General features: G+C 34.1%; 1 protein-coding gene across 1 annotated transcript in view; it reads left to right on the top strand.

Annotated features, from left to right (window-relative positions):
* The window catches only part of LOC146527863 (rho GTPase-activating protein 23-like), a 257,849-nt gene that overhangs the window by 15,705 nt on the left and 228,099 nt on the right, over window positions 1-14,045 (top strand). The gene's annotated exons all lie outside the window — the stretch shown is intronic.

Below are 14,045 nucleotides of genomic sequence, written 5' to 3'. Positions count from 1 at the left end.
TTGCCTTCTGAATTATTTAGCTGCCTTCTTTTCCTCCTTCTCCTGCTTCTTACTCTTGCTAGATGCAAATTTTACTTCTTTTTCCAAATACTAACATCAGTCGCCGTCGCATTTTCTAGCTGGATTCTTTTCTTCTAGATGGATTATAGATTTCTTCCACTACATCAGCTTCAATTCTGATGGCTACTCGAATGCACCACAGGGATGTACGGTATCTATTATATAGTACGTCAGCTATAAAATACTTTTGCCGCGGCACTCGCGGGGATGTGCACTCACTTGCACGAGGGTAATGCCAAATTAGCCCAAAGAAACTTTCGGCGACTTTTCATAATACTTGAACCCGCTATTTTAGTTTTTTTAATTTAGTTTTGACACATTGCTTCTTTTTATCCATTACTCAACCATCCATATCCTATTGGTTTGCTTTATCAGTTGTAGAACGTGAGTCGAACTATTTTCTATCCTTGCTTTCTTGAACCGCTTGAAAATTCTTATTGGATAAAGCCAGAGACGATATGGAGAATGCTCATTATTAAGTCGAAAAGAGTTTTCAGAGCCCCCAAACCATCTACACCCGTTTTCGATATACCCATAGGCAGCCTTCGTATTTCTTAATACCATGTATACAGGAAGATACGGTTACATTTAAATAAAATTATTAACAATCATGCAACACCTTGTACTAAGTTCTGGGCTTGTGTTACCCGTCGGCGGGTTCTCACTCCATACTTCCGATATCCGGTATGCACTGATACTTGACAATTGCTAATGTATAATTAAACGTGCTAGAGTTTCATACTCAACGCATGCTTCTCAATTTTTGATGCATGTACGGTTGACGAAGGTCTAACTGCTTCAAATAATCTTGGAAAAAGATTATTGGTGGCATGGAGGTAAATGGCTAGATGCATTCCCGCGATTAAACCGGGAAGGGCCTACGGAGCCCAAACCATCAGCCACTGCCTCCGATACGCTCAGAGGCAGCCTCCTTATAACTGCCCCCCTCCCGTACAATTGAGAGCATTAAAATAGTACCGAGCTTTTTTAAATTCTAATGTACGGATAAATGCACTTTAAATAGTTGGACATACCTTATGTCAAGTAATAGTCCGAGTCCCTCTTAAGGCAACTAAGATAAGGTGACTGGCTAGAACTTTTGCCTAAGAGGCCATACAGAAGATCCCGTGATTGCTAAATACTATGGAGCCCATTGCTAAATGTTATGACGTTCACAGCGATGGCAGTAACCATGAATAAGCAGCAAATCCACAATTCTTTTATCCTCACTCCTCCAGGATTGAGAAAATGAACCTCCGATATTCCGTGTTTGAAACACTTTTCCTGCCAGGAGGCTTTGAAACTGTCTTCGAATCCTTGTGTCTAATTCTTCCGAGTATTCGCCTGCAATTGTCAAAAGAAGCCAAAAGAAAGTCCCACGCAGATTTATCCATTGTTATTCGTTAACTCGTTTAGGATACGCTCCCAGCGATTATAACATCTCAACAACGTTAGTAATTATCCTATTACAAATAAATAAAAAAGATTTATCTAAAAATAGACAGACTTATATATATCGCAGAATAAGGTGGTTGGGACCGGAGCTTGTTCCGATCCCATTTCTGATTGTCATCGATCGGTGTCACGTCAAAGTGACAGGCAACGCCATCTGGTTTTGACAACTGGCAACTACTAAATAATCCGCTTCCCTGATATATACGAGGAGAACAGAATTTTTTTATATATTTGATAACTCGCTCAGGATACGCTCCTAACGAATTTATCGTATTTAAACGAAGGTAGTATATGAATGGATAATACAACTAAGTAAACTCGGTGAAAACCGATTTATTTAGTAAACTCCGTTTACATCGCATGACATTATGCCGAGAGCGTTAAACAAGCGATGAGTCCTCTTGCTTTTTGCAATGCCCGTTAGTTAAATAAAATTGGGCCATAACTGCTGAAAATCTGAGACATATACCTAACCTTATTGTAGGTTATAACACAGCCGTGTTCGGTAAGCTCAGAATCCACTACAGTATTGGTATATATAATACCAAGCAATAGAACAGTATTACATGCATGTAGATACTTGTTAAACAAGAGATTCAAATGACTCACCCGTTGTCCATTTTGTTACCTTTGAATTTCACAAAAGCAAATTCTCTTGATGAGGATGAACATCTTTGCTGGAGGCCTTTCCAGGAGTAGGCCCGATATAGAAATCCAGTTCACGATGTGAAGAAATTCCACCTCCAACACTACACTTACCACAGCACTTTCACTTTTAAACGATGTTACTCTGATGGGAAATAACGACGCTATGAGGTAATCTTGAATTTCTTTCCTCCAGCGCCATGGCGCTGGGAAACGGCAGCTGGGCGGATGCCCTCTCGCCGTGGTTTCTGGCGGCGGCCATTACTATGACCGCGTCATTGTGGTGGGCACTAGGCCCGGTGGAGTTGTGTCTGTCAGGGCAGGCACAGTGCAGAGGAGGCAGGGGAAGGGGGGATGAGCATATGCCACCTGGGCGGTCAGCCCAGCCAGGTGAGACTCGCGGTTACCCGCGAGAGGCCCAGCTTAGGCGACCAGCGACCGAGGTGACTGCTCAGGAATTGGAATGGGAGGGAGGGGTGGGGATAATATCCCTCGGCAGGCGTCTTCTCTCGTCTGGCGGTCGGGTGTGGAGTGGCGCGATGCTACGAAGATGCAGATGGGCCGATGCATCGGCACGGCGGAATGCGTTGGACGCGAGCCGGCCGATGTGAGCCTCCAGGCTTTCCATTTTGAGGCTATGAGGTAAGAAGCGTAGTGTCGCCTTTTATACGTTCCGGCGCCCTACCACCTGAGACCACGTGACTTCCGGCGATTGCTGATTGGTCGAAAACAGCAACCGGAAGTGAAAATCAATGGATAATCAAAGGGAAGTATACAGCGCCCTCTCACAGATGCTGTGCATCGTCACATCCCAAATAATAAAGAATTTTACTATTGAATTAAAAGTGCGTTAGAATAGATTCAGTTAGTCCTTATTATGGTATAGAAGCAAATGGTATTATACTCGTACTTTTATACGTATTTTGATGTAAAAAAAAAAATAAAGAACACACAATAAGAACAATTTTTATATCCTTAACTTTATATCATTATAACGTATTATTATTATGATTTTTTTCAATCTATTTATATTTTATGTTTGGCAAGTTCGCAAAAGCTTAAACTTAATATTTTTATTAAATAGTCCAGTAGAAGACCAGTCTGGAATAATATTTAAACCATTTACCATTTCAAGTTATTTTCAATTGCTAGCTCTGGTAATACAAAGACTTGGGGGTCGACACTCAAACGGGGGAATCTCAAATTCGGCCGGAAAATGGAATACGGAGAATTTTGACATTAGCCTGTACCCTGAAAGACATCTATGAATATTATAGTAGACGCATTGTTTTCAATCATAACTTATAAGGATACTTATAAATATTATATACTCTACTGTTTCAAACACGTTTAATGAATTCAACTCTTTACATTCGATTTTGTAAATTACATTAATTGACCTTATAATTGACCTTTGGTGGCGCTCAAAAATGTGTATCATTTAGTGTGTCGAAAAGTAGGTCAGTATTATCATCTGGATACCTTACTAAGTAATATCCTGCTCGTGTAGATTATTAACAACTATATTACAAAATATATTAAATATTTTTTATTCTTAAGATCACTTTTAATAAGTAATTGGGCAGAAAGTTAAAACCGGAATATCTTGAAACTTGTCTTTTCTGTATACATACTCTGTTACATGCGGGGTATTCTTAAAAGCTAAAAAAACAGGGATAAGAATAATCAGTAAAGGCACTTTGGTATTGCTTAGAAATTTTCCTCATTATGCGTTCTCTACTGCATACCTATATTATGGGGAGTGTTCTGGGAAACTTGAAGTGGAGACTTGATTAGTGTCCTTGAATTTTCTCACCGCATAGTACGTTCGAACTAGCATCTGGCATACGTGGCACTCCACTATCGTCCATTTTTGTAGGAACTTTCTCGCATGTTCCAAATAATAGGATTTTGGTCTACCTGCAGCAGTGTTTCCGGATGTAAACGACATGGATACCATTTATCACCACCTTAACAGCTGGTGGCGCACCTGTAGTCGTTCGGGGCGGTACTGATTATTTAACATCAGGTGACCCGCATTGAAGTGATGCAAAACAAACACCTTGTCTTTTCTATAAAAAATATTAAGCATAGGCATTTATATTATGTAAAGAATTTAATGTCTTTCCATAACTACAGAGAAGTTCAAATAAAACATTACATTCCAAAGCTGTTTATTAACCTTTTTTATAATTGTTATAATTCTTATGTAGTACATATCAGAAAAAGGAAGGCGTTTGACTCCCTTATTAGGATGGCTTACTACTAAAGTACCAAGACAGCGTGTAATTCATTTAAAATACCTATATTGAAATACATTTTATTCATCATAATATTTACATTTGTAAAACGTTTAGAAAACTTCGTTTAGATCGTGAGTGAGCTCGAGACGTTTTTATTACGGTCCGTTCATCGAAAGCGACATGAATGCTATCGTCTAATACGTTCCTCAATTTATTTTTCTGATATCACAACCACAAGGGCACACGATATGACTATGGAGACGTGAATGCTGCGGCGTGAATTGATCCATCAATACAATTTAAGAGTCCGTACTGTGAACGAGGGCTTATGAATATGTAAGGGTCATTGGCTTATCTTATACGTTCCTATTATTGACTATCGTTAGTATTTTATTACAAAAAATGTAATATAAGCCGGCCTAAATATTCGTTTGCGTGAACTATGAAACGTGAAATCTCGTTGTCCTCTATTCCTGTAGGAATTTCGGGAAATCCGTTCTCGTTGCCCCCTACATTTCTCACCGTGCCAAATTTTTGCGCTGTAAGCCGCACAATTCAGCTTGCGGCTTGCTTGTTTGGTAGTGAGTTACAGAAGAGTTTTAAATAGATATATAGATTAGCTTCATTTGTATATGTACATAAAAAAGTATTTATTCTCTACGTTATGTATCAAATTATCATAGACAGGAAATTTTATAAAAGTGTAAGGAGAGTAGGTAGTTAAACCTCTAAAATAATCTACTCATTTAATTTACTTAAGTCTATATCATATCTATATGAATTTGAAAAATGTAAATTAAATATAGACCCTATTTTGACTGCTTTAGATTAGAAGTTCCCATCGACTTCTTTGTGTAAGAAAAAAAAAAAACCTAATTGAAAAAGGTAGCATTTTTCAACAAGATTAGAATAAGAATTTCAAATTAAATCAAAGATACAAGAAGCTTTATCTTTATAAAATATAGCGGCTTATAAATAGAAAAAACTAGATTAACATTTTATATACTTTTATACAATAGAGTCGAAATTAGAAGGAGCAAAATACTTTCGATTTCGAATTCACTATTCATGGGTGCATTGGAATGCGACCGCGTTACTATCGCATCGGAATCAAAACAAATTACGTGAATAGATAACCTGATAATACCACAAACTCAGGGTATGGACATGGAAGGTAGCTTGCATTTCGTATGCTAATTTAGTTGGACCTTTAGTTGAATTAAAAAGTGTAGGATTAATTAATTTATCTAAAATAGATTAATTAAACCATTTTAATGATGAACTTAGAATGGAATAATAAAAAAAATACATTAATATCAGTATACTATGCGCCAGAAAAATTTCAATAATTAGCTAAATACACTCATGTACTGGCGGAACTCAACACCGCACTTTGCCTTACCAGAACGGGAAGATGAAAATAATTAATTCCCCTAAGGGAGGATCGAACCGAAAATAATTGCATTTAGAGTAAAATGCTCTCCCATTGCGCCACGATGGCTGCATTTAATTGAAACAATAATCTAAATGACGTATGTATTTCATGTTAAATATTTCATTATAAAATATATCTCTACTTTTAAATTGTTATGAATATTAAATTCTTTCAAAGTGTTATTCATACACTTTTTATTATTAATGTGTTGAAATAAGAATTTTTAACGTAGCACGATTGTCGTGATGAAATATGATACAACAAAATAATAGGTATCCGAGTATACCTAGTAAATCATGTAAAGTTAAATTTTAACTAAATTTTTAGTAAATATATTTATAAATTTCATACATTACAATACAAAGTTAATCCTTATGTTTTTTTTTCGATTGAACTGATTTAGATTTCAGAAGGAAAATAATACGTATCACCAAAGTAGGTTGCTAACAACCGACCATGTGGTTAGATCAATTTCAAGGATTCGTGGTTTCACGTCAACCACGTTTTTGGGCACATGATATCGAGTTCTCTTGTAGGCTTATGTAAATACATAGATATATTATATCTTTTAGGTATATAAATACTCAATAAATATATCACTTTGCATTCCATATATGATTCCGATTGCTAAAATTATATAAAACTCTTAAGTAATTAATTTTAATTTAATTTTTTAAATATGACTCACGCGTATGTAATTTGGCAAACTTATGTAACCATTCATTACGATATATGACTTAAATGGCTGACTGTCTGCTTCTGTAACTCGGCTAAGGCAACAATACTCGCTTTGTTCTCCGAAATTAGCAGAAATAATTTACTTAAAACTCTTGCTCAATTCGCGGTTTCATAGAACCGTCTTATTATAACATCGTTCCCGCTTCTTTGTAATATCCGTTGCGCTTGCGAAATTTGCAATACTAGATTTTATTACTCAGTTTCTTTTTAACTTGCTTCTTGCTACTTTACAGTACGGTTGACGAGTTGTGGCCGCCTTGAAGTTAGCTGCATTAGATTTTAAGATACTTTTTTATTTTCTTCCCGAGTAAACAATGGGCAAAAGTTCAGAAAGCCTAACTTCAGGTCAGCCACGAATTGTCGACCGCACTGTACTTCAAAATAGGCGTGCCAGTTAATACCAGTAAGTGCATTACGGCAGCTACATTTCACTTCATAAATACCTGTTTTTGGGAGTTATTTGTATTCAGAAGCGATCTACCGCCGCGTCCGTGGCCCGTTTAAAGGCGCCTCATTACTTTTTATCGATGATTTTTCATGCCACTGTTGGTAATTTTTAAGAAATATTTACAGTAAATTGCTTCATTTTTAATGAATTGAAAGGTTCCACCTGATTTCCAACACTACCCCTCCCACGCAATGTCATGTCGGTAGTTACGAAATGTATGAAAATACATATATTAAGTATATTTTAGTATTTTTATAATACGCCTAAGTATTTTATCAGATTATTCAAAAAAATTATAGACAATCAATAGTCCTTAAAAAACATTTTTTTTCCACTCTCAAGTTATGCTGTCGCAACGGAATCAACCCTATTTCACAGTCATCGATTCGCAACGGGGCCAAAGGAAATGCATTCAACTGGTTCCAATTGAGAGTTATTTCACTTATCCTGCCTTTCAATGATGCCAACGCGATATGTGGCTAATTTCGTAATGATACATGCCGTTCCATTTAAAGATATAATTGACACGTGAACGGAGAACTCTTAAAATTTTCTTATCGAATTCTTTTGGCATTTCTTACAAGTCGTGAGGAGAGAGGGGCGTGTGTGAGATAGCCGCGAAGGGCGTTTATCGCTGTCACTTTGTTTGTCACACAAAGTCATTTAAAAGTGGTATTTGTGATAAAAAGTTGCAACCACTCTCCGTAAATGGGGAGAAATGGAAGTTCGCGCCGGACCAGCGTAGCGGTGTGTGACCTTTACGCTGCGTGGAGTTAGGTTGTCTGTCCATCATTCTATGCGTAATATACTCGTATGCTATTTTACGTTTATTAATTGTTATATTTGCTAACGAGTAGCTAATAAGAAAAACAAGCTATTATAGGGAAAAGCAGTAAACATTGTGTATTGTTATTAGAATGAATTTTCGTTCTTTTAATTGTTACTTTACATGCCGCAACCTTAATACATAAAGTAATTAGATTAATGACATATAGATCATTCATTGAAGCGCATATATTATAGGCGACATTAAATAAGAATAATTTTTGCGCGCAGTCTAATTTTATCGTGCTATTAAATACTGGATGCGTTGCTTTATATGTCAATATGGTGGTCATATCTTCAAGATTCCATTATTTAAATGCATGGTGAAAGTGAAAATTTTTCATAAATGTCGGAACAATAACATTCTTTAGTGGATTGCACTTTGATCATCTTTGCCTTTAGTGGATGCTCTACGTGTTTTATATAAACAGTGGGAATAAAAAATATATATATAAAAATATCGAAAAGTGAGAATAGGAATATCTTAAACGTTGGTCCCTTAGGTTACCCTGCTGCACGTAGAAAAAGTTGATGCTGCTTTTTTATAGAATTTAAGCTATATTTTAATAAACTATTATATTTTTGAGTTGTTAGTGTGTATTGCGGTCAAAAACAAAGCACTATTTAGAGGTGTAATAACATACAACATTCTATTAGGAAAATATTGAATTTCAAGGGATAAAATGTCCGTGGGGCACGTTGTGGTCGGAAGTCAGTTCCTGACCGCTCAATTTACATTGTCTTATATACACGATTACACAAAACACCCCTTATGTGCACTACTAGTAGTTTCTGAGATTAACGCGTTCAACCAAACAAACATCTTAAAAATTATAGTTATTTACAGTTAGCTTATATCATACCACAGTACGATCGTGAAACATAATTACATTTAAATGGAACTATAGGGTTCACGAAAATTTTCTGTTAAACAAATCACGTTCTCAGTTACGACCTTGTATTATCTGTTTAATAATCCGAAATAACTTATCGACCTTTTGTAATGTAGACGTGTCTAACAACGATAGTTTAATAATAGGCTTTAAAATGTAACAACTTCCTTGTGTTTCTACTAACAAACCTATACTTCTAATATCGGGGTCAGTCGTTATAATTGTACGGGCAGCATTGATCTTAGGAATGCTAAATGATAAATGATTGTTACATACTTGAAGTTGTATTTATTGTTAATTAAGTTGTTAAATTTGTGTTTGGTAGAAGTAAGGAGATTAATTAGTAGTGTTAAGATTCTCACATTTACTAAAACTTATGTCGTTTTGCAGGAGAGATGTTTTTTAGCAGTTATTATCTTACCTACTTACCTAAATATATATTTTTTGGTAATTCCTTTCTTCCTTACATTATTAAAAATGATCCGGTAAACAAATAGAAAGTAGTCTATAACAAGAATTTTTACTGAGAGTGCGAGGAAAGTTTTATCACTGATAGAACATTTTATATTTCATTAATATAATCTTACAATAGTAAACTCTTGTTTATTAATAGACAACATCAATTAGATCGGATTTGTATGAAATCGACAAACATTTATGTACATATATAAATTAAATTGCGAATTTTGTCTGTCATGATGTATTTGTTACTTGTATTGTAACTGCAGCAATAACGCATTGCGAGTCTTGACCTAAATAAGGCAAAGTAATAAATGTATTGGTATAAAATATTGTTATAATACAGAAAGAGTGAATGTTCATTATATTTAATTAATGTTAATTTATATTGATTAAAATCAAAAAGCACTTATTCGTGACACGAATTGAATAATGAGCACCATAAAAACATTTATCTGTACTAAAAATTAAATAGCGTTTAATTCAAGGATGGTTTGTTATTTTTTTAAAAGCAAACAAAATGAGCATAAAATTTTGATTTTTTTTAAACAACTTGAGCACAAAAAAATGAGCACATTTTATTTTATTTTCATTATAACCTGCCAAAGTTGCTTAATTAAATACACCTACCTATTTCTCTAAGTTAAATTTGATTTTTCAAGTTGTTAGACACAAGTTTTCACTATTGGATTAAAGCGTATATTCGAGAACAAGGTAATTTATTTTAAATCCTGGAGTATTAACAAAAAATATTTTTTACTATTTGTATTGTATACTTTTTGTAGAGGATTTACATTAAATTAAAACATTTTAACATGACATTTTCATCTCTACTTTTTTTCATTGGGAACAGGTTAGCTCTTGAAGGGAGAGATCTTTTTGTATAAGAAAGCCATATTTAGATTTTATACAAGACAATTATTATATACCTATACTATATATATATTTCTAAATAAAACATCATAAATTAATTTCCTTTTAAGAAATAATTTTGAGTCACACATTGCAGAGGCCAAAATTATACGAGAATGTTTAAAAATCAATATAATATGAACTACCTCCATAAGTGTAATATTTACCTCGCCCTTTTTATCTCTGACCCACTGAGATAACAGTCCGCAAACAAGTTTTGGTGCGCTATCTGTTTGTCGCCATCTCTTTCGTCTTCCAATCAGACGTGATTTGCTTGACAGGGATGAAAGATTGTCATATTTATTTTTATTTGAAATAAGTATATTTTACGAAGCGAATTCGTTCGAAATATATCAGATAATGTTATAACTCCTTTCTCGGCAGGGCAAAGGAGCGTTTATTTAGAATTGTTTACGACTTATTCATGGGCAATAAAGAGTCGCCTAGCACCCATTGTAACCGCATAACACTCATAGCTGAGTGGAATGCCCTATGCCTTGCTTCTAAACATAATTATATTGTCGGCTACATGTTCTATTCTTATATTACTGCAAGTGAAATATAAAGTAAACTGCGCGGAGTTCAATAGTTTTTTATATTTCATACATAAATTTTATAGAGGTTTTGCGTATAAGATGGCAGAAACCAAAGCTGCTATACTGAACTAAACTATTAAGACTGAATTGACTGAACTGAACTATAGCTGAACTATAAAGATATTATAAAACATAATCATTCTCACAAGTAAGAATCAAACCCACAGCCGTTGCGTACTATTCAGTAAAAGACACTTCTCAACGATTATTAGAATTTAAATTTATTTAGCTATTGTGTAAATCTGATTTGTATTTAATATGCGTTTTAATTACTCGTAAAAACAATAATAGATTTAAGGATGGTAGATTTAGTACGTGCAAATATAGTGTGAAGACTGCAATATATTTAGTTAACTGAATACATCCTGATGACAAAATTATTATGACCCTAATGTTCTAAAACTAGTGGTTAACAGATACTAGGAATATTTGAGAACTGTGTGAAGTAATGCAGGAAATGGTACAAACGATTATTCTGTTATTTAATGAAATACAGCCTTGGACATTGCATTGTTTCCACATGTCCTATTTGATATGTGATGTTGATAAATGGAGATATTCCCATAACATTTTTGTACATACAATATTATTAGTATTGTTTTTTTAGAAACGACTTGCCAAGTTCAAACATTGTTCTGTAGTTGGACGGTTTCCAAGAGGTGCAGGTTCGAATTTCGTTTTGTTTATATTTTTATACGTTCACACTACGAGATAATAGATTCTTCGATGTAGGTAAGATTAAATAGTATGAAACTGTTTATAATAGGGAGTTCGTTTAATGCTTTCCCTTTGTAGCTTCAGTAAACAAATTATACTAACACGTGTACCTAACAAAGTAAGACGATATAGACCACATACAAGAACATAAAAAAAGTCTATAAATTACTTCACCTGCGTATTACAATAGAAAAATGAATAAACAAGGCTATTTTTTAAAATTTCTTTGGAGATAAGATAGCGTTCGAAAAAAAAGCGTATATCTGTGAAATATACGCACAAATCTTAGATTTTCATAAATGAAAATGAAAAATGTTTTATAATCTCTAAACGTTCACAGTATTTTTAAAATACAAGATTCCATACCGACGGACGGGGATTTGAGAATGCTTTATGAGTAATAAAATTTACAAAGGAACAACGCCAGAATACACAACTGGTCTATAGATAGATGTATAGGCATACAAACGAATACATAGAAATGAAAGTAGAAGATAAGATTTTCGTATATTATATATTCTTATAATTCAATATAATTCTCTTAAGTAGACGTAGATAGTAAGATAAAAAAAATGTCTGGCTCGTGGTTTTTTTTTAACAATATATAGATCAAGGTTTGTGCCAAAATTTACACTTCATGATGTCTTAAATACGATCGTTTCTATTTTAATGTTATATTTGCTTTTTATGATAACCCTTTATTCCATTCCAGCCATTAGTATCAACTATCAAAATTTTATTAAATGTTAAGATTTAAATTTATAATACTTTTAAAAAAATAATATAACTGTTTCATTTACAAAGTACCTATCCCGAATATAATAATATTTTTTATAATAAATATTTTATGTAAAATCAAGAAAATAGCACAATGATGGGTAGGCATTACTAAAAACGTCATTCAAAAAACATAATTCACGAAAAATAAAAAAATATCTTATTGTATAGAAATGTCACTTAAAAATGAATTACGTTGATAAAGATAAATAATTTTAAATAATATATTTATGTTAATAGATAAATAGTTTTAATTTTAAATTTTTGTACTCATTGTTTAATTTTGGATGGTGATTGTAAAGAAGCTATAAATTTCAAATAACCGGCGCCAATTGCCAAGTCTATTGTTGTTGAAACATGATTCAAAATCTACCTGTTTGCTATCTAGGGTAATTCCTTTTTATTTGGGGACGTAATATTTTAACATTAGGTTCCCATTAAGACACTTTCGGTACCCATTTTCCGGCGTTCCCTGTGCCTACTATTTCTAAAACAATATGTTTTACAAAACTATATGTTTTTACGTCTAGTTACACTCTTTACACTTGAAATTTTTCTTATCTAATGTTTTTTTATAGATTATAAAATACAACATTCCCATTTCATTTACCTACTGGTTTATATGACGTATCTATAAACCTCCCATATATTAATAAATTATTGCGTTACTTTTTCTTTGATTATACTAACATAATTTAGACATTTTATATCTCGAATGTCATCAGTAGCGTTATTGAACTTACGCCCACCTCTTACGTGGGTGACGTGGCTGCTGGTCGATGATGTGACTTAGGAACTAATATCAAACACCTGTCTGTAGGCGGCACGATGAGCGACACCTAAATCTCCATATAAAATGTTTCTTTATTAATGAGTATCAACGACAGCTGACCCTTTGAAGATTTTCACTTTTATAAATTAAAACTTGCTGGATACTTTTCTTTCGTTTTCTCTTTTAGATCGTCCAGTATCATTCATACGTATTCTTTTACAATAATGTAATAAAACTCTTCTGTTATTAACTAAACGACTAGCAGATAGACTGCTAACAACAGGAAAAATTTTAGATACTTTACGGGTAGATGCACTAATAGAAGCCTAAGAGAGCCCTAGAGTTTTCTACGAATGTTTCAAGAACAAAGAAAAGCGAAATATTACATTAATAAAGTTCACACAACCAAAATAAAAAGAAATAATTAAAATCTTATTCTAAGAACATTCTTCATACAACTAACATTAACACCACTTAACCTAACATTGTCATAAAATCACACTGTCATATACCTACACCATCGGCCGTACATATAATACACACTGTATATAAAGTGTTAAAATAAGAAATTTATTAGCGTCCAGCAAAGTGATTCATCAGAGATGGGATAGCGCTAATTTTTGTTTCCGGTGCGACCTGATGCAGTCACGTACATTGGCATGCCACACGTTGAGCAAATTCTACGACCCCCTGTCCGTGTGAATTTATAAATAATCCCGGTACGCCAGTGGCGGCGGCGGTGTAGCAGGCCGCGGACGGCGCGGGCGCGCTGCCCTGATGGACGCCCGTCTGGATTCACTGCGGCGATGGTCTATATCGATATTCTTATAGTTTTCGCGGTTACTTTTTGAAAGTGATGGGACTCTACTTATAAGTTCGGGAGTTTTAGTGTTGTGATAGTGTTTTTTTAGTGCTTTTGGATTTTGAATTGCGTTTTTTAACATAGGTTTTTTAGGTGACTGGTTTAAGAAAATTGACGAATTTATATCCTCCTGGTTGCACGTATCCTTATAATTTCTGCCTCTCCTGGGTGTATACAATATACCTCGCTTCAAAAACCTAATAATAAA

The sequence above is a fragment of the Heliconius melpomene genome, chromosome 20 (assembly GCF_056956725.1).
Source record: "Heliconius melpomene rosina isolate 202511_hmr_F chromosome 20, ASM5695672v1, whole genome shotgun sequence".
Lineage (NCBI taxonomy): Eukaryota > Metazoa > Arthropoda > Insecta > Lepidoptera > Nymphalidae > Heliconius > Heliconius melpomene.
Note: the sequence above shows the minus strand (reverse complement) of the source record. Positions and strands in the feature narration are given on the sequence as shown.